At 44.1% G+C, this 27,500-nt stretch overlaps 2 non-coding genes across 2 annotated transcripts; one reads left to right on the forward strand and one right to left on the reverse strand.

The window, feature by feature from the left end:
• The first annotated feature begins 12,656 nt into the window (after positions 1 to 12,656).
• LOC120269792 lies at positions 12,657 to 12,763 on the forward strand. The gene has a single exon (XR_005539427.1). It is a non-coding gene; the product is annotated as a small nucleolar RNA R71 (small nucleolar RNA).
• Positions 12,764 to 21,644: 8,881 nt separating this feature from the next.
• On the reverse strand, positions 21,645 to 21,751 carry LOC120269661. Its single transcript, XR_005539304.1, has one exon. It is a non-coding gene; the product is annotated as a small nucleolar RNA R71 (small nucleolar RNA).
• Positions 21,752 to 27,500: the final 5,749 nt, after the last annotated feature.

Genomic DNA, 27,500 nt, shown 5'->3' on the forward strand with positions numbered 1-27,500 from the left:
GAAGGAGGCTATGATCAGATGGGTCAAGATGATGGTGGGCATAGGGGAAGTTGTGTTTGAGGAATAGTCACCCAGATTGGGCTCGCAATGTATAGACTCAGGCCATGCTTTTTGGATTGTACTTGAAGGTGTGCCAACGCAGTGCAGGGATATTGCTGCATTAACAGCTTGTCTGTCAAAAGCGGGGAAGCTAGTGGAGGTGTGCAACCTCGATGGGATTAACAAGTATGCCAGAGTTCTCATTGCAGAAATTTGGACAGAAAATGATATTAAGCCTCCCCGAAGTTTGTGGTGGTCAGTTCAAGATAGAAAGACTTGGGTGTCTGTGATGGTGCTCAGCCACAAGGAAGTCGACGAGCTCAAATGTTTAGCTAAAGATATGTCAGCTGGGGGAACGCAGTGCCCGGAGCCACATGCAAACAGAGAGAATTCAAACATTTAGGAGGTAGCCATCGGCATCTAGTGGTGTGGTAGAGGTGAGACCGTGGAGCCACACCACTCACCGATCGGTAGTAGCATCCCTGACGTCGTAGACACTTCCCTAATCAAGGCTTAGCGGCAAGCAAGTGATTAATCCCCTACTTCAAGGGATGGAGCAGGCTAGAGCAAGTAACGTGGTGCCCTCTAAAGCCTCATCTAATTTTAATTCAAAGAGTAATTATGCTCGGGAGAGGAAGCGGTCTAATCACATTTATACAGGGGTGGTGTACCCTACTAAAGGAATGATCCTTGAACAGCAGGCTCACGGTGTGGGTAAATTCTCTTTGTTTAATATTCAGCCTTTAGGTGTCGAGAAGAGGGGTGGTGACCCAAAATCCAAGTCGGATGCGGAGGTGAAAAATTTGAATGTGGGCAGATCTATCAACAAAGCATCATTCTCTCACTCACTTAGAAAGAATGGGTCCATACTAGGGGTCCCTCCTGGCCCTTCGGTGTTGGCCAGGACTGGCGGTCTGAAACTGATCATGGCTAGGAAGAAGAAGTTTGCCAGTCGAAGTGGCTATCCAGGCGGGCCGGCGTCTATATCCTCTACGGAGGTCAGCTAAACTCAGCCAATTTTCAGGAAGAAGGGGTGTAGTGATGGCTAGGAACCAGACTCTCTTTCCTCATGGTCTGTTGATAGGAGAAAGTCGGCGCAAACGCTGCAGAGTCGAGGGGAGTCTAAAAAACCATGATCATTGTTATCTACAATGTCAGAGGTCCTAGAGGACCATAAAGGAGGAGATGGGTTCAGCACCTGATTGAGCTAGAGAAGATTGATATAATTATGTTACAGAAGACAAAACTGGAGTCCATTTCCAATAATGCTTTAAGAAAGATTTGGGCTGGAAAGCTAAGAAAATGGGTAAGTAAGAAAGCCCAAGGTCTTGCCGCCGGATTCTTGATTGGCTGGAACAGCGCCTTGGTCGAGGATATTGAGTCATGTGTTGGGAATTTTGGGGTTGCAGTCCTGTTTAGAAGGAGGGACACAGGCTTCACCTGGGCAACAGTCAATATTTATGGGCCTCATGCCACTGATTTGAGAAGATAAGATTTGATTGTTTTCCAAGAATGTTGAGCCGGTCTTAGGTATGTAAGTTAGGCCATGTATCTGGGAGGAACTTCAACGGCTTTCGGTGTTGAAACTCAAGGGTAACGAAAGGACCCCGTGCGGGACCCTTTCGGCTAAAGGCATAGTAAGTGAAAGTTAACATAAGGACCGCTGTGAACAAAGCTGTGTTGTAACGAGGAGAGCTGGTCTTGGTTAATCCTAGCCTAGCCTTTGAGAGTCTAAAACCTTTCTTTCGATTCGAACAGATAAAAAGTTGTTCTACCTTCCGTCGAACTGCAGTCTCTCCCGGCATTGGTATCATAACCAAACAGTCCTTCCGGTAACGGTAGTACCACTATAAGCTTTCCCAGTTAGCCTTCCATTTTGGATAGATTAGCTTCCATTAGCATGATCTTTCCATTTGTCTGGTAAGCCACTAAGCCAGCTTCAGCCATCAAGCCAGCTTGTGTAGGGACAGAGGTGTAAGTACCTTTCTTTGTTCTGTATGGGTATGAGAGCGGCAGGCCTTATCATATGACGGGGGTGGAGGGAGGAACTCCACCTGGATCAAACTGTCTCAAATAGTTATGACGCCATCTCCGAGATTTAAGAAATGATGACTCACTAAAAACCCTAACACCCGCGTCGTTAAGTCGATATGAAAGCTGATATAGCTCCTTCAGGATTCTTTATTAACACTGGGATGAGAGCAAGAGAATGCGTAAGAGCAACAAACATACAATCTGAGATCGGATAAATGTAAAACTTGTAGCACCGTATGTATGATGAAGCGCTTAGAAAACTCTAAACAACCCGTAGTGGAGATATAAACATCTAAATCGTCAAATCTCCATTCCAATACGGTCAAGGAGAGAAGGATACTGCTCTGCAACCAACTGATCCCCCTATGTCTTTTCTTTATGAGCAGGATGGTGAGATATTCAGTTGCTACCATGGCTGTCTTAAATCATATAGGGTGTCGGTCGTTAAAGACCTCCATGAGAATTCGTCGAGCAAGTTATAGGCGATATATATACTACCAAACCTGGACTGGACACTTTAATAATAAACTCTAATGGACACTGGTATCCTCATGTTATTGTGGCTTTTTCGCTAGGGAGGAAGACTACCTCGCATCATCCCATTGTGCTCCAGCTCATTCCGATGCCTGAAATACTACCTATTCTCCTATCTCTGCCAATGTCTTTGCCTTTACCATCGATGAATATGGATCCTGCTCTTCGATCGAGCAATGTAAAGCACTCGATGGGTCTCGATCATCCGGACCCGGCTCTCTATCCTATATTGAGTACACTTTAGGGGTCTTAGTGTGATGCCTTTGCTTCTCCCCGCACCTTATGTATGAATATGGGACTAGATATGGAACAATTTGGATGGACCGTAGGTGGGTATGTGCAAAATCTCGGAGCATCACTTGATGGAACACATCAAAATCTTGATCACTTATTGGAATAGGTAGGGATGTTGGGGCGGGGTGGCGGTGGGAAAGCCAGTGGGATATGTTTTTAGCAGGATCTATGAAACTATGGTGGTTAGTACGGTTCCACTTTTGATCCCTCGGATATAGATATAGATTTAGGGGTCGGATCGGGGATCCCGCTCAATAAGATATGGATATGGATCTTTATAGAGGGAGATACCTACTAAGCCTGGTAGGATACTCCCGAGTTTTCAACTCATAAATAATGGAAAAGTCGCATCTAATGCGTGCAACAAGAGGTTGACTCGCTACTCGTGGTGGGTCAAGTGTGGGGGGACCTCACCAAACTGTATATACAATTTGAGGTCTGGACCTGATCTATCCTGAGAGTGACAAGGTCCCTTTGCGTATATCCCGCAAGTGCACCAGTTTGTCGAAGTAATAATCCCGGATGAGCGTGTGTCGAATCCATAGGGAATAGGGAATAAAAACACTTAATCCGCTTCTTAGCTATGTGAAAGATCAGTAGTGATAAGTGTGACAATGATTCAATTCTCAAAAGTAAAAACAACAAGTAAGAGAGTACGAGTAAAAGGGGAGATAAGGTAATCAGTAAAGATGGGGTACTCGGATAATGCTCCACCTAGGACAATCATTTCAAGTGCAAGAACCCTCTATTATGCTTCCTAATCAATGCAATGGTGAGTCGTGGAAATCCTCAAATACATAGTCCCAAATCTAAGGTCAACTATGCCTAACTCTATACATGTCCCGGAGGAGAGATTAAATAACCCCTCAACCTCGCACTCGAATAGAGTTGCAATGAGCTCTAGTGATTCCAAGTGATAAATCTCTTTCTAATTATAGACCTAACCCTTTGGTCCAGGTGAAAGGTCCCTAACCGCAATTAAGCCCTAGATACTAAGATCACCACAACGCTTCACTCCATTGGACGCGCAACTAAGCCCCAGCGGAGGGTCATGTCTTAGACCATTCACTCTATTATGGCCGCAAAGAACTCGAAGAAAGGAGGTAGAATCTATCACGTCAGAGGGGAAGGGGGACGCTCCTGTACCTCTCGACTCACCCTCTCAACCCTCTCCAACCTAGTTTTGTCTAACGCTCATTGTGTGTCACTCACTCACAAGGTTACCAACAAGAACTCTCAACCATAGTGTCACTCTAGGGGAAATGTTCATACAATCAAGCATTCAAGGTTGGAACTCACAATAAACATCAATTAATTGAAAGTATAATAAAGAGATTCAATGAAACAAATACATCCTAGGGTTCACAAAAACCCAAGTGCCCACTAGGGGTTTAGCTCTCCATGGAGCTAAGTACAATCAAAGAAATAGAATGTAAAAGCAATGAATCCATAGAGAAACCCCCTCGATAGTTGTGTCGATGGTCTTGTGGAAAGTCCTCTACTCATCGTCCAAAGATTCCCTTGTTCGGTATAGGATACGCTTCGACGGAAGCTCCCTTACCAACCTTCTTCCTAAGGAATGACGATGTCGGAGCTGTAGAACCTCTCCAAAACCCTAGCCAATACCTCTCAAAACCCTAGCCGAAACCCTCTCTCAAGTTGGGGAAAAGATGGAGAAAAGAATACCGAAATCGGGGCTGAATCGGCTTTAAATAGGGCTGGAATCGAGCGACCACACGGGCATGTGGATTTTTCACACGGCCATGTGGAATTTCCACACGGCCATGTGAAATTTCCACGCGACGTGTATAATTTCCCACACTGCGTGGATTTCTTGAATCTCGCTTTTCTCGGCCGACTACGATGACTGCTAAAATACTTCCCCAGTCCATAATTTCATCGAGGTGATGCAAACGGGCACACGTTCACGTCGTGGATCACTTTGCTTCTTTAATGAAGGACAAGTTGGTGGATATCTTGTTCTATGTGCATAAGTCAGAATGTTTGAGTGTGACTACACTTGTGCCCCTCCAAATGGTTGTGCTAACTCAAATATGAGGAGATTGGCACACACTCTATCATCTCGCACCCGACCTATGTCTTCGCGCTTGAACCTTAGCAAGATTTCCTCCAAAATCGGTGCATTATGATCCACATTGGCTTTTTTCCTTCATACTCGGCCTCACAACCCTACCTGCACGAAGGTAACATAAAAACACACATGTTAGTGTAAAAACCTGAGAAAAGTAATGGTCAACATAAGGAAAGAATGCTTCGCATTCATATCACACAAGCACTTATCAAACTCTCCCACACTTAAGCTTTTGCTTGTCCTCAAGCAAAAATTAAACATTCTGTGCATAGATGAAGAAAATATTGGAAGTGCTTGACCTTAGGTTCACCAAAGTGTACAGAGAGAGCATTCTACTAGTAAGGGAAATTTCAACATTAAATACAAAAAATCAAAGCTCTAGCTAAAAACTTGAATCAAAAAGGACAACAAACCCGAACTCGTGTACTTGTGTGAACTCACTCAAAACAACCCAAGGTATACTCCTCAAAGTTCTAAGTTCAAGGGACTTATTTATCTACAAAAGTGACAACAATTTCAAAGATGGTAGTAGTTTCACACATCCTCTAAGGTAGCCCTTTCCAAAGCGGCCGCTAAAGTGGCTTTTACACTTTCGAGGTGTTAGCTCTTTCTACTGGACTGGTAGCTTTCACTCATACTATGAGATAGCTCTTTCTCTCATTAGGGCATAGCTAGTATCCGACTTATGAGAGTAGCTTCATACTTCATAGGTGGTAGCTCTTTCCACCCAACAAGCACAAATAAACAATAAAACTATTTTGTTCTTTCTTTTCATTTTCTATTTTTTTTTAGAATTTAACACAAGAAACAACTATAACTAGTCCCTTTAACATCAAACATGAGTTTCCAATAGAGTTTAAAGAGTGAGTAGTGCATCGAGTGTAAATCGGGTAAAAAAATTCCTAGAAATCCATGCAAGAACTAGAGCATGAAAACATTCAATGTTAAAATTTCTCCTAAACTCAAGAATACAATCATTGTATCTAAGGTGAACTGCCATTGGCTATGTGAGCATGTATATCAATCAAGAATAATAAAAAAAGGATGTGTGCACTATGAAACCCCCCACACTTAAGTTGTACATTGTCCTCAATGTACATATTCAAGCTCACTCAAAAATATATATTAATGAAGAATATATGTGGGAGAAGCAATCAAAAACAATACTCCCCGACTCCTAGTGCCGCGTTTGATGGAGCTAAGTCCTTGGGAGTAATGTTCCGACTGGTTGTAAAGCTCACACGGCCAAGTGCCAAAGCACTTTGGTCGTGCCCATTGATAAACGCCTAAATGTATGTATTTTATATGTATTAATCGTGTATTATTTGTGAACATGTTAACGAATTGATGCCCGCTTTTATGTCTAAATTGGTTATTTCGGTGTTGCAGGTCTTAAATGAGTCAAACAATGCTCAAAAAAATGCAAATCGGATGAATTCGACATCAAATACGGCATTTTTGGGGTCCCGTGCATCAGTAACGCATCAGAGCGACGTCATGAAAGCGTGTCATTGTTCTTGCTCGCTGACCATTTGGTGGGAGTTTTCATGGGCTCCATGCGCCCGCATGGATGCCCGTGAGGTTTGCTCGGGAATTCTCAAGCCTCGATTCTGTAGCAAAAACACCATGATCTCGAGCAATCGTAGCTCCGGCAGTGTTTTTGGGCATTTGGTCATGAGCTTCAAGGGCTCCATGCGCCCGCATGGAGCCCGCATGGACTGACGGGGTATATAAGAAGCTGATTTCTTCTAGGGCAAAGAGGAGGAGTGTTTTTGGGGAGAGTTTTTCAAGCGATTTTCACCAGTCTTTGAGAGGCAAGATTACATGTTTTGGAGAAGGGAAATCTAAGGGAGAAGCTCGGATTTGGCTAGATCTTCATCGACCTCTTCTTTGGGAGTTTGTAGATGATCGAGGGAAGCCGCCCTCCCATTGCGGGCGTCCGTGGAAAGCCTTTCCACCTAGCTTGGCTTGTCTTCCTTCTTCCATTGTTTGAGGGAGTTTTTTTATTATGCCATTTGTAGTTGTTTGCATGGATTTGTTGCTTTGATTTGTTTGTATGGATGAGTAGACCCCTAAGGTCAACGGATGCGGTGAACCTTGGGGTGAACTTGTGTATTTGGATGATTTAAGTTTGTTTATTGCAATTATTGTGTTTTTGAGATTCATTCTTGGTGCATTTGATGTGTTGCTTACATGAGAACTCTGTAAACCAAGCTGCTAGGTTGTACTTGGTAGCGTGACCATCGCCCTTGTACTAGACACACCAAGTTTGGAAGGGATTCATGTATGAATACGCCGTGACCATCGGGTATTCTGCACTCCTCCACCATTAGGGCTAGACCAAGTTGTGTTCCGGCTCTAATTTGGGATTTCCCCACTTGTTAATGCAATCGTATGAGGATTTGATCGGAAGAAATTCTCGTGTCAATACTTATACGGATTAGGGGTCAATGGCGTGACCATCGGGGTTGACGTAATCTAGGAAATCTCTAGGTCCAAACCTTCAATTGCATGACATTCTTAGCATCCCGTGCACTTTAGTAGCCCCTAAAGGAATCCGCATCCGTGACCGTTCCTTTCCCTCGATTTTATACCCCTCTCCGTATTTTTAGTCTCCACTTGTAGTTATCTTATTTAAATTAATAGATTAGAGAAATCTTTCGAATCGATCGGCTAGACAATAAGCGAAGAGGAAGTAAGGGTAGATCCTTGGGCCTGTGGAATCGACCCTCTCGTGCTCGCACGAGAGGTATTACTTGACGACTCCGTGCACTTGCGGATCGCACTCATCACCCATGACAAAGTCTCAATTCCGAAGATGACAAGACCATCTACACGCATACACGAGGAGGTTCAGCGAAGCACAAGAAAAACAAAAATAACTCGAGTATATAAAAGATAAAGCAATGAATACAACCCGAGATGCAAAATGAAAATAAACTCAGAAGGAGAATCCTTTCTGAGTGAACAAGTCTAAAAATAAAGTGCATAAAGGTAAAATAAAGTAAAGTAAAGTGTCAGTGTCGCCCTCAGGCTCCGGTGCTGCTACTAGTGAAGACACACATGGTGGGTCTTGTGGTGCGAGAATAGGTGATGGGGATGCTGGAGGTGCCAAGGGAGCCTGAGGAGTCATCGGACACAAGACAAATGATGAGGCGACATCTCTCTCTAAGATCTGTTGTAATATGTCGAAACGTACCATAAACTCTGTGTAATGAGTGACCTGCGTAACCCTAATCTCGGCAATCTCTGCTCGAGCCTCAGCCACCTCTGCCCGTATCACTCCCACCGCATTCTCGAGCCTCTCAAAGCGATCATGGGCTCGAGATGGTGAAAACATACGCACAGGGGATGCATCATCTGCCGTCGGAGGTGCCTCAGTCTCCATCGGTGCTGGCTGATGCTCGAGGATAGGCTGGGAAGCCTCAACATGATCACCCTCATCCTCAGCTATCTCTGGAGCTGGTAGCACCAAAGTATAAACCCCTATCCGAACTCTGCGGACCATGCCCATCAATCTCAATATCTCTAAACTCAGGGGTAGGTATACTCGTCTTCTCAGCCCCATGAAGAGAATGTAAGAGACCCATGCTCAGCACTAATCTCGTAATGTAGGGACCCGAGAATATCGCTCCCAGTCTAGCATAATGCCCCTGATGTCTGATGTACTCTGCCATGATGTGTCCTAATTGAATCGGTACCCGTTATACCATCGAGTACAAGTATAGAAGCTCCTGCCGGCTCATAACACCAGTGCTATCACCACAGCCATTCACCGACCTACTCATGATGGCATGTAAATATCTGTATGCAGGTCGAGAAAGGCACATGGCCTTGGACACCCCCGGCTCGTACTGACCCTGACCACATAGTACTCTGTAAGCTCTCTGCGGGGTCAAGGCTCCAGGGTAATCAGTCGGTAACTGAGTGTACTCCTCAGTGTCTATGAATGTCTCCTCATACAAGACAAGTAGAACTGAAAACTGAGTGATGCTCAAGCTATGGTGGTGTCCAAGTGCTCTAAACTGAATGGTGTCCAAACTGTCAAAGCTCGCATAAGATCTATCAAACTCAAATGATGATAGCACCTCTACTGCAAATTCTCGGATGGCTGGCTCTCTAATTATCAATAACTGCCTCCAACCACCTACTGAAACGAGATCCTCGACCTCATCAGCGAGCTCATCTCCCTGTTGTAGATCTCTCAGTATACTCGTATCTAGGAATCGAGTCTGTCTGAACAAGATTCTCAACAGGCGCTCATAGCGAACCTAATGCTCTTGGATCGGGAAACTCATGCCCTCAAGCTCAGGGGATGACTCACAAGGCCTCTTATCAGCTTGCTTCTTCGACCGAGGTGCCATAATCTGCAAAATTTGAAACAAAATCGATCAAACAAGTTGATAACTAACGCTTCAGAAATCCACATGGTCGTGTGGAATTTCCACACGCCCGTGTGGATCCATAGGGCGTGAAAGCTGCACGGCCGCGCCTTAAAACTCAAAAAATACACCGTGAAATTACCTCTTCTTCGTTCTAAAACACAAATAATCTTTCTAATTTGATAGATGAAGCATTTTTCTCTAAATTCATCGATGGAAACCATGAATTTGCGAAGAAAATCATAAATAGGGCTTACCGACGGTATGGGAAGAGAAAATCAAGAACCGGCCGGAAAACCTCGCAAAAATCCCACCAAATTGGCGCTATGAAGTCGGGAAATGATGTGAGAGTGTTTTTAGATGAGTGGAAGACATGAAGAAGGAGAGAAACTATTCTTCGTTAAAAAGAAATCGCATCCCTTGGCGTTCTGTGCATCCACACGGGGGTGCGGAAGTCACCTATGCCCATGTGCCTCATTACGAGAGAGCCACAGGGGCGTACACACATGCCTGTGTGCTCTTAGAAAAAGACCTTATTGTCTCTGAACACTCTCCCAAGGGCGTGCGAAAAATACCCACGCCCGTGCGCCCTTCCCACAGGGGCAGCCGCACGCCCCTATAGCTTCTCTGGACATCCGAGAAAAATCGCTAAGTGTCCCACACACTCGTGCAGAAATTCCACAAGGGCGTAGACATTCACATGCCCAACCCACAAGGACACCCACACGCCCCTATGTCTTCTCGGGATGAAAAGGGCTCCTCTGCAGAGTTTCACACAGGGCGTGTGGAAATTACCCACGCCCATGCACTTGTCACAAAGTCGCCCACAGGGGCGAGTTCACGCCCCTGTGTGCTCTAGGGATAATCGGCCAAACTCTGCAAGAATTCACACGCCCGTGCGGAAATTAACCACGGGCGTGTGATATTCGCATGGTCGTTCACAGGGGCAGCCGCACACCCCTGTGTCTTCTCTGGATGAGCTCTCAATATAAATTTACGGGTGTGCAAAAATTCCACACGCCCGTGCGTCATCACTGGATGCCTTAGAAAAACCTGCAGGCTCTGGAGAAAGTTTCTGAACATGTTTACACACTCAAAGCCTGCCCTAGTATGCGAGTTTTACCAGTGAAAAACATGGAATAAAGCTCAAAGGACATAACTTCGCCAATTCCACATGAAAACACACGATGAATATTCAAAGTTCACAAGAAAATCTCAGCACAAGCATCTAAAAATCAAGACACCAACACTTAACAATTTATTCATGCAAACAAGCTAAACTAGAAGATAAAAAAACAATAAACACTTGGGTTGCCTCCCAAGAAGCGCTTGTTTAACGTCACTAAGCTTGACGTACCTTGTCTTACATCACGGGGGTTCATGAATGAAAGTTGCCCTCTTACCCATGGCTTGAAAGCATGATGTGCAAAGTCTCTTGAGGGTAGAAAGTGAATTATCAGGCTTTGGACCACCTAACAATGATTCGTCCAACTTCTTCGGTTTACATGCATCTCCAACAGACTTGGAGTGTTTCCAGTGGTATCTCCTAGCCCTCTTCATTTTCCGGAGCACCTTTTTCAAGATCACCGATGTAGATGGTACTTCCTTCGTCGCACCAAGCATCATTACTTCTTCATAATCCTCCTCTTCGTCGAACAAACCTTCGTATGGGTCCGGATTGAACATTTCCTGTATGTATTCATCAACAATCTCATCAGTAGTATCATCGAAATCAAGAGAATGCCACATGGCTTCAGCAAGGAGGTATGTGAGCTTGTCATCTCCAACCTTCAAAGTTAGCTCTCCGCCGTCCATGTCAATCAATGCCTTGGAAATCCGCAAGAACGGTCTCCCAAGTATCAAAGGTACATCCGCATAATCATCGACGTCTAGCACTACAAAGTCAACTGGAGAAATGTACTTGTCACTCTTGACAAGCACGTCTTCAATGATGCCTCTCGGATGTCGTACTATTCGATCCGCTAGTTGCAAAGTCATCCGAGTAGGCCTAGGCTCACCCAAGCCTAGCTTTTGAAAGAAGGTGTATGGCATAACGTTGATACTGGCCCTTCAGTCCGCCAATGCCATTTCCTCACCTAGATTGCCAATATTACACAGAATGATGAAGCTTCCCGGGTCTTTTTTCTTGTTCGGCATGTTCTTTTGCAATACCGCGGAGCATGAAGCATCTAAAATCACTAAAGCACTTTCCTCCAATTTCCTCTTATTAGTCAATAAGTCTTTCAAGAACTTCGCATACTTAGGCATTTGGGCCAATGTCTCAACACAAGGAATATTGATATGGAGTTGCTTGAACAAACTTAGGAACTTCTTGTACTGTTCATCCCCTTGGTCATTTTTCAATCTGGAGGGATAAGGGATTCTAGGCTTGAAAGGTGGGGGTGCCACCTCTTTCTCTTTGCTTGTTCCCTCTTCCACCTCTATAACCTCGGGTGCGTGTTCTTTTGGCTTGAAAGGTGGGGGTGCCACCTTCAACCTCATGACCACTTCTCAAAGTGATCGCCTTCATGTGCTCTGTAGGGTTGGTTTTTGTATTTCTCGGCAAGCTTCCATGTGGCCTTTCAGAGAGAGACTTCGCAATTTGCCCCACTTGATTTTCAAGGTTATGCAAAGAGGCGGTGTGGTTGCGAAGTGTATGCTCGACTTATTCAAACCTTATATTTGCAGATTGCACAAATCTAGTCAAGTGCTTCTCTAAGTCATTCATTCGGTTTTCCAAACCTTAGACTCTATTTTCCACCTGAGCGGCTTGTTGTTGTTGTTGGAAACCCGGTGGCCCCATGGCCTTTTGTGGACCCTGATTACTCCATGAGAAATTGGGATGATTCTTCCAACCAGAATTGTTGGTATTTCTATATGGGTTTCCTTGAGGTCTCATGCCATTACCTACAAAATCAACGTTCTCCACCGAAGCAACATCACCGATAGAGATCGGGCAATCGGAGGGAGCATGTCCTCCACCACACCCGGTGTAATTAGTCATAGCCGCCACTCTATTTGAAGTTAGAAGATCTAACTTCTTACTCAAATTTTCCACTTGAGCCGCCAATGAAGTTACCGCATCTATTTCATGGATACCGGCCACCTTTTTCTTCTCCCTAGCATTCCAATGGTAGCTGTTTAGCCCCATTTCTTCAATTAACTGACGGGTCTCATCTGGGGTCTTGCAACCTAAGGTACCTCCTGCTGCCGCATCCAAGAGTTGCCTTGTACTCGGATTCAAACCGTTGTAAAAGGTCTGAACAATCATCCACTCCGAAAATCCGTGTTGCGGGCACTTTCTCTGGAGTTCCTTGAACCTTTCCCATGTCTCAAATAGAGACTCCAATTCCAACTAAACAAAGGATGAGATTTCATTCCTCAACTTTGCAGATTTTCCAGGAGGGAAATAACGGGCAAGAAAAGCTTCTACCATCTCCTCCCATGTGGTAATTGATGCTCTATGTAATGAGTGTAGCCACTGCTTCACTCTCCCCTTTAGGGAAAATGGGAAGGCTCTCAACTTGATGGCATCATCCATCACTCTGTTTATCTTCAGCATATCACACACCTCGAGAAATCTCTCTATATGACTATTTGGATCCTCATCGGCCAAACCGTTGAACTGTGCGGATTACTGCAACATGTGGATGAATGCCGGCTTCAACTCAAAGTTCTGAGCTGTAATCGGGGATGCACAATGCTCGATTGTGTCCCCAACACTGAAGGTCTGGCATAATCAGATAATATCCGCTGTTGCTCGTTCGTTTCTCCCATGTTTTCAGATCCTTCCACTTCCAAATCAGCTAAATTAGACTGTTCTTGCACAGGCTCTTTCCCTTTTCTTCTAAGTGTACGTTCAAGCTCAGGATCTCCTTCAATCAATATTGAGGGATTCCCTCGGGTCATAACCTGGAGCTGCACCCAAAAAGAAAGAAAAAGAAATCAGAACGATAATAGAATAAGAAGATATGAAATAGAATGTATGGTGAAATAGCTAAGAAAACAAAGTGCAAAGTATCTCTAAACGCCTATTTCTCGGCAATGGCGCCAAAATCTTGACAAGGTCCCCTTGCATATATCCCGCAAGTGCATGGGTTTGTTGAATTAATAATCCCGAATGAGCGGGTATCGAATCCACAGGGAATAGGGAATAAAAACACTTAATCCAGTTCTTAGCTATGTGAAAGATCAGTAGTGATAAGTGTCACAATGATTCAATTCTCAAAAGTAAAAGCAACAAGTAAGAGAGTACGAGTAAAGAGGGAGGTAAGGCAATCGATAAAGATGGGGTACTCAGATAATGATCTGCCTAGGATAATCGTTTCAAGTGCAAGAACTCTCTATTATGCTTCCTAATCAATGCAATGGTGAGTGATGGAAATCCTTAAATACATAGTCCTAAATCTAAGTTCAACTATGCCTAACTCTATACATGTCCCGGAGGAGAGATTAAATAACCTTTCAACCTCACACTCGAATAGAGTTGCAATGAGCTCTAGGGATTCCAAGTGACAAATCTCTTCCTAATTATAGACCTAACACTTTGGTCCAGATGAAAGGTCCCTAACCGCAATTAAGCCCTAGATACTATTCACTCTATTATGGCCGCAAAGAACTCAAAGAACGGAGGTAGAATCTATCACGTCAGAGGGGAAAAGGGACGCTCCTATACCTCTCGACTCACCCTCTCAACCCTCTCCAACCGAGCTTTGTCTAACGCTCGTGGTGTGTCACTCTCTTACAAGGTTACAAACAAGAACTATCAACCCTAGTGTCACTCTAGGGGAAATGTTCATACAATCAAGCATTCAAGTTTGGAACTCACAATAAACATCAATTAATTGAAAGCATAATAAAGAGATTCAATGAAACAAATACATCCTAGGGTTCACAAAAACCCAAGTACCCACTAGGGGTTTAGCTCTCCATGGAGCTAAGTACAATCAAAGTAATAGAATATAAAAGCAATGAATCCATAGAGAAACCCCCTCGATAGTCGTGTCGATGGTCTTGTGGAAAGTCCTCTACTCGTCGTCCAAAGATTCCCTTGTCCGGTATAGGATACTCCTCGATGGAAGCTCCCCTACCAACTTTCTTCCTAAGGAATGACGATGTAGGAGCCGTAGAACCTCTCCAAAACCCTAGCCAATACCTCTCAAAACCCTAGTTGAAACCCTCTCTCAAGTTGGGGAAAAGATGGAGAAAAGAATACTGAATCATGGCTGAATCAGCTTTAAATAGGGCTGGAATCGGGCGACCACACGGGCCTGTGGATTTTTCACACGTGCATGTGGAATTTCCACACGGTCTTGTATAATTTCAACACGCCAGTGTGGATTCTCTGAATTCCTATTTTCTCGGCCGGTTGTGAACAATGCTGCTACACTACTCTGCTACTGATGTTCGCTATAGTACACGCCTTAAATACTTTCCCGAGTCCATACTTTCATCGAGGGTGATGCAAAGCAGCACACGTTCACGTCGTGGATCGCTTTGCTTCTTTAATGACGGACAAGTTGGTGGAGATCTTGTTCTATGTGCATAAGTCGGAATGCTTGAGTGTGACGCCCTTGTGCCCTCCAAATGGTTGTGCTAACTCAAATACGAGGAGGTTGGCACACACTCTAGCATCTCGCACCCGACCTATGTCTTCGCGTTTGAACCTTAGCAAGATTTTCTCCAAAATCGGTGCAATATGATCCACATTGGCTTCTTTCCTTCATACTCGGCCTCACAACCCTACCTGCAAGAAGGTAACATAAAAACACACATGTTAGTGTAAAAACCTGAGAAAAGTAATGCTCAACATAAGGAAAGAATGCTTCACATTCATATCACACAAGCACTTATCAGAGAGATATATCGATTCTTTTAGATAAAAAGATTTTTTCCAAGCAAAAACCAGCCGCCAAGGAAGAAATCAATGGGTGGGGGTTGACTGTACTCCTTGCTTAAAACACGTTCCATCAGAGCCCCTATTGAGATTATCCCTATTTTTAACGAGGGAGTATGAAATGCTGGATGATTGGATTGATTCTGATAAGTGCTTGTGCGATATGAATGCGAAGCGTTCATTCCTTATGTTAAGCATTACTTTTCTCGGGGTTTTTTTACATTAATATGTGTGTTTTTATTTTACTTTTTATGCGGGTAGGGTTGTGAGGCCGAGTATGAAGGAAAATAGGCCAATGTGGATCATAATGCACCTATTTTAGAGGAGATCTTGCTAAGGTTCAAAACGCGAAGACGTAGGGTCGGGTGTGAGATGCTGAGTGTGTGCCAACCTCCTCGTATTCGAGTGAGCACATTCATTTGGAGGGGCACAAAGGCGATACACTCGAGCATTCGACTTATGCATATAAGAACAAGAGATCCACCAACATGTACATCATTGAAGAAGTAAGTGATTCACGACGTAAACGTGTGCCCGTTTGCGTCACCCCAATTAAAGTATGGAATTCGGGAGTATTTCCGCGAGCATCATGAGAGGGAGTATTTCGGCCGAGAAATCGGAGAAAGCAGAGAATCCACACGGGCGTGTGGAAATTATCCACGCCCGTGTGGAGATTCCACAGGCGTGTGACATCATACACGCCTGCACGATCGCCCGATTCTAGCCTTATTTAAAAGTCCCGATTTCAGCCCCGATTTCAGTATTCTATTCTCCATCTTTTCCCCAACTTGTGAGAGGGTTTCGGCTAGGGTTTCGAGGGGTATTAGCCAAGGTTTTGGAGAGGTTCTATAGCTCCGACATCGTGATTCCATTAGGAAGAAGGTTGGTAGGGGAGCTTCGATCGAGGCGTATCCTATACCCGGACGAAGGAATCCTTGGACGACGAGTAGAGGACTTTCCACAAGACCATCGACATGACCATCGAGGGGGTTTCTTTATGGATTCATTGCTTTTACATTCAATTTCTTTGATTGTACTTAGCTCCATGGAGAGCTAAACCCCTAGTGGGTACTTGGGTGATTGTAAACCCTAGGATGTACTCGTTTCATTGAACTTCTTCATTATGCTTTCAATAAATTGATGTTTATTGTGAGTTCCAACCTTGAATGCCTGATTGTATGAACATTTCCCCTAGAGTGACACTAGGGTTGAGAGTTCTTGTTGGTAACCTTGTGAGTGAGTGACACACCACGAGCGTTAGACAAAGCTAGGTTGGAGAGGGTTGACAGGGTGAGTCGAGAGGTACAGGAACGTCCCCTTTCTCCTCCGACATGATAGATTCTACCTCCGTTTCTTTAGTTCTTTGTGGCCATAGTAGAGTGAATGGTCTAAGGGATAAACCTCCGCTGGGGCCTAGTTGCGCGTGCAATGGAGTGAAGTGTTGAGGGGATCTTAGTATCTAGGGCTTAATTGTGGCTAGGGACCTTCCGCCTGGACCAAAGGGTTAGGTCTACAATTAGGAAGTGATTTATCACTTGGAATCACTAGAGCCCATTGCAACTTTATTCGAGTGCGAGGTTGAGAGGTGACTTAATCTCTCCTCCAGGACATGAATAGAGTTAGGCATAGTTGACCTTAGATTTGGGACTATGTATGTAAGGATTTCCACGACTCACCATTGCATCGATTAGGAAGCATAATAGAGAGTTCTTGCACTTGAAACGATTTTCCTAGGTGAAGCATCATCCGAGTACCCCATCTTTATCGATTGCCTTACCCTTTTCTTTATTCTTGCTCTCTCACTTGTTTCTTTTATTATTGAGAATTGAATCAATTTCACACCAATCATTATTGATCTTCCACATAGCTAAGAACCAAATTAAGTGTCTTTACTCCATACTCCCTGTGGATTCGACCCCGCTCATCCGGTATTATTACTTCAACAAACCCGTGCACTTGCGGGATATACGCAAGGGGATCTTGTCAAGTACCATGAGTCTACAAGGGGGGACCCCCCTTTCAGCCTCCTTATATCCTACTTACTACAGGCCGTTTTCATTTGAGCTCACTGTGGGCTGAATGATCAACCCTCTCCGTAGGAGCTCCCCTAGGTAGAATTTTTAGAGAAAAGGACAAAAGGCGGGTCAAAAGCTCTCAGTTGTAGACCTTAGCTTGAAGTCTAGAAAGGCAAATGAGGTTAGTGGCTGACCAGAAAGAAGAGGAGAGCGCGAGATTAATTGAGAGCCTTGGATGTAGTTGGCGAAGGATAAGCCCCTGTCATTGGCTAAATAAACCATGATCCGGCGCCAAGAGTAAGGCCAACCAAGATAGTACACTCACTTTCACAGGCTAAGACTCCCATCAGGCATGCCTTCCATGCATATAGGAGCTGCAGAATCTCTTTCCTATGACAACATTTGATAAATAGCATCTAGACAAGTCTCCTTTTAGAGAAGGAGTCAGTGCCTGTTCAAAGCAAATCATCAACATTTCTACAGTGGACATCAGCATATATATATATTATGCTACCAACAACCATCTTTCACTGAGTTCAGTCAGTAATAGTTGAAGCATCATTCAAACAAAGTCAGTACCATTTATTGATTAAACTGAAAATAGGAAGTTCCCGTGTTCAGTAACTAAACCAGGAACTGTTTTCACTATGAAACTCTACTTATTGGATTGGAACATTCACTAGACAAGGAACTTCCATTCTGGATGCTACGAACTCGACTAAGAGCCGCATTATTACGTTAATAATGCTCAAAGTGGATTTTTTATGGTCCTGCCTCGAGGAAGTAAATTGGGTTTATTTAATAATAATAATATATATAGAAGAGAGTGGTTAGGAGAGAGAATCAATCTTTAGTAGTACACCCGGTTCACCAGGTTCTACCACTGTAGGGCTCAATCATAGTCCAAATCTGAGTTTGATCCTGGCTCAGAAGGAACGTTAGCTATATGCTTAACACATGCTAGTCGAACATGATTTTCATGGAGATGAGCAGAAGGAAAAGAGGCTCAACGCTAAAATAGTCTCGCCCTGCTTCAAAATGTAAGGGCGCTCGCGTAGGCGAAGATTTTCAGCCTCCGTTTACTGGAATCAGAATAGTTGAGAACAAAGTGGCGAACGGGTGTATAACCCGTGGGAATCTGCCAAACAGTACGGGCCAAATCCTGAATCAAGCTCAAAAGCGCTGTTTAATGAGCCTGTATAGTATTAGGTAGTTGGTCAGGTAAAGGCTAACCAAGCCAATGATGCTTAGCTGGTCTTTTCGGATGATCAACCATACTGGGACTGAGACACGGCCCGGACTCCCACGGGGGACAGCAGTGGCGAATCTTGGACAATGGGCGAAAGCCCGATCCAGCAATATCGCGTGAGTGAAGAAGGGCAATGCCGCTTGTAAAGGTCTTTCGTCGAGTGCGCGATCATGACAGGACTCGAGGAAGAAGCCCGGCTAACTCCGTGCCAGCAGCCGTAGTAAGACGGGGAGGCAAGTGTTCTTTGGAATGACTGGACGTAAAGAGCACGTTGGCGGTGAATCAAGTTGAAAGTGAAAGTCACCAAAAACTGGTGGAATGCTCTCAAAACCAATTCACCTGAGTGAGACAAAAGTGAGTGGAATTTCGTGTGTAGGGGTGAAATCCATAGATCTACGAAGGAAGGCCAAAAGCGAAGGTAGCTCTCAGGGTCCCTACCGATGCTAGGGTGTGAAAGCATGGGGAGCGAACAGGATTAGATACCCTAGTAGTCCTTGCCGTAAACGATGAGTGTGCACCCTTGGTCTACGCAGATCAGGGGCCCAGCTAACGCGTGAAACACTCCGCCTGCGGATTATGGTCACTAATAAGTGCTTGTGCGATATGAATGCAAAGCATTATTTCCTTATGTTAAGCATTACCTTTCTCGGGTTTTTACACTAATATGTGTGTTTTTATGTTACTTTTATGCAGGTAGGATTGTGAGGCCGATTATGATGGAAAGAAGCCAATTTGGATCATAATGCACCTATTTTGGAGGAAATCTTGATAAGGTTCAAACGCGAAGACATAGGTCGGGTGTGAGATGCTAGAGTGAGTGCCAACCTCCTCGTATTTGAGTTAGCACAACCATTTGGAGGGGCACAAGGGCAGTCATACTCAAGCATTCCGACTAATGCATATAGAACAAGATCTCTACCAACTTTTCCATCATTAAAGAAGCAAAGTGATCCACGACGTGAACGTATGCCCGTTTGCGTTACCTCGATAAAAGTATGGATTCGGGAAGTATTTCAGGACGAATAATGTAGCAGAGCACTGTAGCAAAACAGTGGCAAAGTATTGTAGCAGCACTGTTCACAGTCGGCCGAGGAAACTACAGAACAGAGAATCCACACTGGTGTGTGAAAATTCCACACGCCCGTGTAAAAAATCCACAGGGGCATCTACAGGGGTGTGTGGATCCTGATTTCAGCCCTATTTGAAGCCGATTCAGCCCAGATTTTAGGATTCTTTTCTCGATCTTTTCCCCAACTTGAGAGAGGGTTTCGGCTAGGGTTTTGAGAGGTATTGGCTAGGGTTTTGGAGAGGTTCTATGGCTCTGACATCGTCATCTCTTTGGAAGAAGGTTGGTAGGGGAGCTTCCGTCGAGGCGAATCCTATACCGGGCAAGGGGATCTTTGGACGACGATTAGAGGACTTTCCACAAGACCATCGACACGACTATCGATGGGGTTTTCTATGGATTCATTGTTTTACATTCTATTTCTTTGATTGTACTTAGCTCCATGGAGAGCTAAACCCCTAGTGGGTACTTGGGTATTTGTGAACCCTAGGATGTATTCATTTCTTTGAACCTCTTTATTATGCTTTCTATTAATTAATGTCTATTGTGAGTTCCAACCTTGAATGTTTGATTATGTGAATACTCCCCTAGAGTGACACTAGGGTTCAGAGTTCTTGTTGGTAACCTTGTGAGTGAGTGACACACCACGACTGTTAGACAAAGCTAGGTTGGAGAGGGTTGAGAGGGTGAGTCGAGAGGTACATGAGCTTCCCCTTTCCCTTCTGATGTGTTAGATTCTACCTCCGTTCCTCATGTTCGGCCACAATAGAGTGAATGGTCTAAGGGATGATCTTCTACTGCGGCTTAGTTGCGGGTGCAACGGAGTAAAGCGTAGAAGTGATCTTACCATCTAGGGCTTAATTGTGGTTAGGGACCTTCCACCTGGACCAAAGGGTTAGGTCTACAATTAGGAAGTGATTTATCACTTGGAATTCCTGGAACTTATTGCAATTCTATGCGAGTTCGAGGTTGAGAGGTTATTCAATCTCTCCTCTGGGACATGTATAGAGTTAGACATAGTTGACCTTAGATTTGGGACTATGTAATTAAGGATTTCCACGACTCACTTGTATTGATTAGGAAGCATAATAGAGGGTTCTTGCACTTGAAATGATTGTCCTAGGCGGATCAATATCCTGGTACCCCATCTTTATCGATTGCCTTACCTTCTCCTTTACTTGTGCTCTCTTACTTGTTTTTCTTACTTTTGAGAATTGAATCATTGTCACACATATCACTATTCATCTTTCACATAACTAAGAAGCAAATTAAGTGTTTTTAATCCCTACTCCCTGTGGATACGATACCCGCTCATCCGGGATTATTACTTCGATAAACCCGTGAACTTGCGGGATATACGCAAGGGGACCTTGTCAAGTTTTTGGCTCCGTTGCCGGGGAGTAGCGTTTAGAGATACTTTGCACTTTGTTTTTTTAGCTATTTCAATGTATATTTTATTTCATACCTTCTTATTCTATCATCATTCTGATTTCTTTTTCTTTCTTTTGGGCTCCAGGTTATGACCCGAGGTAACCCCTCAATATTGATTGAAAGAGATCCCAATCTTGAACGTATGCTTAGAAGAAAAGGGAAAGAGCCTATGTAAGAACAGTCTAATCTAGCTGATTTGGAAGTGGAAGAATCTTAAAATATGACGGAACAGAATGAGCAACAGCGAACATTATCCGTTTATGCTAGACCTTCAGTGTTGGGCATACAATCGAGTATTGTGCGTCCCCCGATTACAGCTCAGAACTTCGAGCTAAAGCTGGTATTCATCCACATGTTACAGCAATCCGCACAATTCAATGGTTTGGTCGATGGCAGATCCAAAGCAGTCATATAGACAGTTTTCTTGAGGTGTGTGATATTCTGAAGATAAACGGGGTAATAGATGATACCATCAAGTTGCGAGCCTTCCCATTTTCCCTACAGGAGAGAGGGAAGCAGTGGCTACGCTCATTACCTAGAGCATCAATTACCACATGGGAGGAGATGGTAGAAGCATTTCTTGCCCGTTATTTCCCTCTCAGAAAATCCATGAAGCTTAGGAATGAGATCTCATCCTTTGTTCAGTTGGAATTGGAGTCTCTATTTGAGACATGGGAAAGGTTCAAGGAGCTCCCGAGAAAGTGCCACAATCTTGATTTCCAGTGGATGATTGTTTAGACCTTTTACAAAGGTTTGAACACGAGTACAAGGTAATTCTATGATGTTGCAGCAGGAGATACCTTAGGTAGCAAGACCACCGATGAGACCCATCAGTTAATTGAAGAAATGGAGTTAAACAGCTACCAATGGAATGTTAGGGAGAAGAAAAAGGTGGTCGGTCTCCATGAGATAGATGTAGTAACTTTATTGCTGGCTCAAGTGGAAAATTTGAGTAAGAAGTTAGATCTTCTAACTTCAAATAGAGTAGCTGACCATGACTAATTGCCTTTGGGTGTGGCCGGGAGGACATGCTCCCTCCGATTACCCGATCTCTATTGGTTATGTATCTTCGGTGGAGAATGTCGATTTTGTAGGTAATGGCATGAGACCTCAGGGAAACCCATATAGTAATACCTACAATCCTGGTTGGAAGAATCATCCTAATTTCTCATGGAACAATCAGGGTCCACCAAAGGCCATAGGGCCACCGGGTTTCCAACAACAACAACAAGCTCCGCATGTGGAAAATAGAGTTTCAAGTTTGGAAACCCGAATGAATGATTTGGAGAAGGCCTTTACTAGATTTGTGTAATCTGCAAATACAAGGTTTGAATCAGTTGAGGCCACACTTTGCAACCACACCGCCTTTTTACATAACCTTGAAAATCAGGTGGGACAAATTGCGAAGTCACTCTCTGAAAGGCCACATAGAAGCTTGCCGAGCAATACAGATACCAACCCTAGAGAGCAAGTGAAGGCGATCACTTTGAGAAGTGGTCGTGAGGTTGATGGTAAGATTCCGAGTTAGATGCCAAAAGAACACGCACCCGAGGTTATAGAGGTAGAGGAGGGAACAAGCAAAGAGAAGGAGGTGGCACCCCCACCTTTCATGCCAAGAATCGCTTATCCCTCTAGATTGAAGAATGACCAACGGGATGAACAGTACAAGAAGTTCCTGAGTTTGTTCAAGCAACTCCACATCAATATTCCTTTTGTTGAGGCATTGGCCTAAATACCTAAGTATACGAAGTTCTTGAAAGACTTGTTGACCAACAAGAGAAAGTTGGAGGAGAGTGCTTCAGTGATTCTAGATGCTTCATGCTCGGCGGTGTTGCAAAGTAACAGGCCGAACAAGAAGAAAGACCCGGGAAGCTTTATCATTCCATGTAGCAATGTCAATATGGGTGAAGAAATGGCATTGGCGGACTCAGGGGCTAGCATCAACGTCATGCCATACATCTTCTTCCGAAAGTTAGGCTTGGGTGAGCCTAGGCCCACTCGGATGACTTTGAAATTGGTGGACCGAACGGTGAGACATCCGAGGGGTATCATCGAAGATGTACTTGTCAAGGTGGACAAGTATATATTTCCTATAGACTTTATGGTGCTAGACATCGATGAGGATGCGGATGTACACTTGATACTTGGGAGGCCGTTCTTGCAGACTTCCAAGGAATTGATTGACATGGACGACGGAGAGCTAAGTTTTAGAGTTGGAGATGACAAGCTCACCTACCGCATTACTGAAGCCATGCGGCATTCTCTTGATTTTGATGACACTTTATATTTTCTACACACTACTGATGAGATTGTTGATGAATACATGCAGGAAATGTTCAATCCTGACCTGTACGAGGGTTTGTTCGACCAAGAGGAGGATTATGAAGAAGTAATGATGCTTGGTTTGATGGAAAAAGTAACATCTACCCCGGGGATCTTGAAGAAGGTGCTCCGGAAAATGAAGAGGGCTAGGAGACGCCACCGGAAATGCTCCAAGGCTGTTAGAAACGTACGTGAACCGAAGAAGTTGGATGAACCATTGCTAGGTGGCCCCAAGCCCGATAATACACCCTCTACCTTCAAGAGATTGTGCTCATCATGCTTCCAAGTCATGGGTAAGAGGGCAACATTCATCTATGAGCCCCCGTGAGGTAAGACGAGTTACGTCAAGTTTAGTGACATTAAACAAGCCCTTCTTGGGAGGGAACCAAAGTGTTTCCTATTTTTCTTAGTCAAATAATGTAGTGTTGGAATGAATAAATTGTTGAGTGTTGGTGTCTTGATTTTTAGATGCTAGTGCCGTGATTTTATTTTAGGTTTTGAGGATTCATCGTGTGTTTTCATGTGGATTTGGCGAAGTTGGATCGTTTGATCTTTACTTCATGTTTTTAACTGGTAAAACTTGCATTATAGGGCAGTCTCTGAGTGTGTAAACATGTTCAGAAAATTTCTACAGAGCCTACAAATTTTTCTAAGGCATCCAGAGAATACGCACGGGCATTTTAACAGGGTTTTACATTGTATTTTTTTTTAAATAGAAATGCTATCATACGGTTTTTCACGCCCTGCAGATCCACACAGGCGTGGATAATTTCCACAATCCCGTGTGGAATTCTACAGTATTCTATAACTGAGCGTCTTTGATCGTCTCTTCACTATTGGTTACAGGCATGGCACCGCACGTGAAGAAGCAAGAAGGCAAGCGCCCTAGGGAACCTTCACCCGAGTTGGCACACATTGCATTTTCAGATCCCGAGCATCAAGCTCGCTTGAGCGACTATCAGGGCTTAGGTTTGGCCAATCCCTTTTCACGGACCTTAGTGTGTTAAATGGTGTCCACCGGGGTGATGAGTTTGTTAGAGAGCTGGAGTCACTGATGGTTGTAGGTGGATGGCAGAGGCTATTGTCTATACAAGAGCCAGTTTTCCGACCGCTGACTTTGGAGGTGCTGGCGTCTTTTGTGTTTGTGGATGATATACAGTTTAGAGTGTTCGGTCGTCAATTCCCCATGAGCATTTCTGAGTTTTCTGTTCGCATAGGTTTGTACAACGAGGCATATATAGTAACAGAGGAGTATGGACATCTACCGACAGATTACCCGGGCATCTTGACCCCACAGCAAGCCTATCAGGTATTGTGTGGACCGGGGCGGCATGAACCAGGTGTGTCCAAAGCCACATGCTTGTCTAGGTTGCACTACAGGTATTTGTTTGCTGTTCTTAGCAGGTCTGTGGATGGCCATGGCAACAACACTAGTGTTTTGTCATGGCAGGGACTACTTTATTTATATTCCATGGTGAGGTCTATGCCCATTCATCTGGGGCACATTGTGGCGGAGTATATGCGATACCAGGGCCAGAGTGGGAGAGTAGGAATATTATTTGCTGGTCCTTACATTACTAGATTCATTCTGGGGATGGGGTTCGGAGCTGCTATACGGCATGCCAATCAGATAGTTCTTCCTTCTTCACTTGGACTCGATACGCTCAGGATGATGGAAGTGGTACGCAGATATAGGCCTGGAGCTTACATTTTGGCCACACCCACCACTGAGAGCACCGAGGTTGGAGGGGATGCAGTGGGAGATTCTGCCCCAGTGTGGCCGAGACCCCATGACAGCCAGGTACCCTTTCAAGAGCCTATGATCGTATTGAGAGGCTCAAGAGCACCATGGGCATATTGCTGTCTGAGATCATCGAGATGCGGTCGATACAGTCAGCCCAGTATGCCGATCTTATGTCCCATTTTGATTTCCTATGACAGCTATTGAGATGTAGACCCTCAGCTCCTCCAGCATCTTCCTCGTCAACTATACCAGGACCGGTGGACACCTTGTACTTCCTCACCACCACCACAAGTAGAGGACCCAAAGCGTGATACTGACATTTGATTTTATTTCTGTTTCTTTACTTTTATGCACTTTATTTTGGACTTGTTCACTTAGAAAGGACTCTGCTTCTGAGTTATTTTCATTTTGCATCTCCAGTTGTATTCATTGTTCTATCTTTTATATACTCAAGTTATTTTGTTTTTATTGAGCTTCAATGAACCCCCTCATGTATGCATGCAGATGGTCTTGTCATCTTGGGAATTGAGACTTTGTCATGGGCACGGCCAAAGTGCTTCGGTACTTGGCCGTGCGAGCTTCACAACCCGTTGGAACACTACTCCCAAGGAGTTAGCTTCATCAAACGTGACACTAGGAATCAAGGGAGTATTGTTTTGATTACTTCTCCCACATATATTCTTAATTGATATACATTATGAGTGAGCTTGCATGTGTACATTAGGGGTAATGTACAACTTAAGTGTGGGGGGTAGTTTCATAGTGAACACATCTTTTCTATTGTTCTTGATTGATATACATGCTCACATAGCCAATGGCGGTTCACCTTAGTTGCATTGATTGCATTCTTTAGTTTAGAAGAATTTTCAACATTGAATGTCTTCATGCTCTAGTTTTATTTGAATTTCTAGGAATTTTTGCCCGATTTACATTCGTTGCATTACTCACTCTTTAAACTCTTTTGAAAACTCATGTTCAATGTTAAAGGGAGTAGTTATAGTTGTTTCTTTTGTTAAAAAAATGAAAATAAAAAGAAGGAACAAAATAGTTTTCTTATTTATTTTGCATTTTGGGTGGAAAGAACTACCACCTATGAAATATGAAGCTTAAGTCGGACACTAGTTATACCCTAATGAGAAAAAGAGCTATCTCATAGGAGGAGTGAAAGCTACCACTCCGGTAGAAAGAGCTACCACCTCGAAAGTGTGAAAGCCACCTTAGAGGCCGCTTGGGAAGGGGCTACCTTAGAGAATGTGTGAAACTACTACCCTCTTTGAAATTGGTGTTGCTTTCTTGTCATAGATAAATAAGTCCCTTATAGTTAGAGCTTTGAGGAGAATACTTTGGGTTGACTTGAGTGGGTCCACACATTTTCATGATTTCGGGTTTGTTGTCCTTTTTTATTCAAGTTTTTAGCTAGAGCTTCGATTTTTCATGTTTAGTGTTGATATTTCCATTACTTGTAGAATGCTCTCTTCATATAGTTTGGTGAACCTAAGGCCAAGCATTTCCAATATTTCCTTCATCTATGCACAGAATGTTTAATTTTTGCTTGAGGACAAGCAAAAGCTTAAGTGTAGGGGAGTTTGATAAGTGCTTGTGCGATATGAATACAGAGCATTCTTGCATTATGTTAAGCATTAACTTTCTCGGGTTTTTACACTAATATGTGTGTTTTTATGTTACTTTTATGCAGGTAGGGTTGTGAGGCCGATTATGAAGGAAAGAAGCCAATGTGGATCATAATGCACCGATTTTGGAGGAAATCTTGCTAAGGTTCAAACGCGAAGACATAGGTCGGGTGTGAGATTCTAGAGTGTGTGCCAACCTCCTCGTATTTGAGTTAGCACAACCATTTGGAGGGGCACAGGGGCAGTCATACTCAAGCATTCCGACTTATGTATATAGAACAAGATCTCCAGCAACATTTCCATCATTGAAGAAACAAAGCGATCCACGACGTGAACGTGTACCCGTTTGCGTTACCTCGATGAAAGTATGGATTCGGGAAGTATTTTAGCCCGGATACTGTAGCAGAGCACTGCAGCAACACTGTGGCAAAGTATTGTAGCAGTACTGTTCACAGCCGGCTGAGGAAACTGCAGAACAGAGAATCCACACGGGCGTGTGGAAATTCCACACGCCCGTGTGAAAAATCTACAGGGGCTTCCACAGGGTGATATAGATCCCCGATTCCATCCCTATTTAAAGCCAATTTAGCCCCGATTTCAGGATTCTTTTCTCAATCCTTTCCCCAACTTGAGAGAGGGTTTTGGCTAGGGTTTTGGAGAGCTTCTACGGCTCCGACATCATCATCTCTTTGGAAGAAGGTTGGTAGGGGAGCTTCCGTAGAGGCGTATCCTATACCGGACAAGGGGATCTTTGGACGACGATTAGAGGAC

Source organism: Dioscorea cayenensis, chromosome 9 (genome assembly GCF_009730915.1).
Source record: "Dioscorea cayenensis subsp. rotundata cultivar TDr96_F1 chromosome 9, TDr96_F1_v2_PseudoChromosome.rev07_lg8_w22 25.fasta, whole genome shotgun sequence".
Lineage (NCBI taxonomy): Eukaryota > Viridiplantae > Streptophyta > Magnoliopsida > Dioscoreales > Dioscoreaceae > Dioscorea > Dioscorea cayenensis.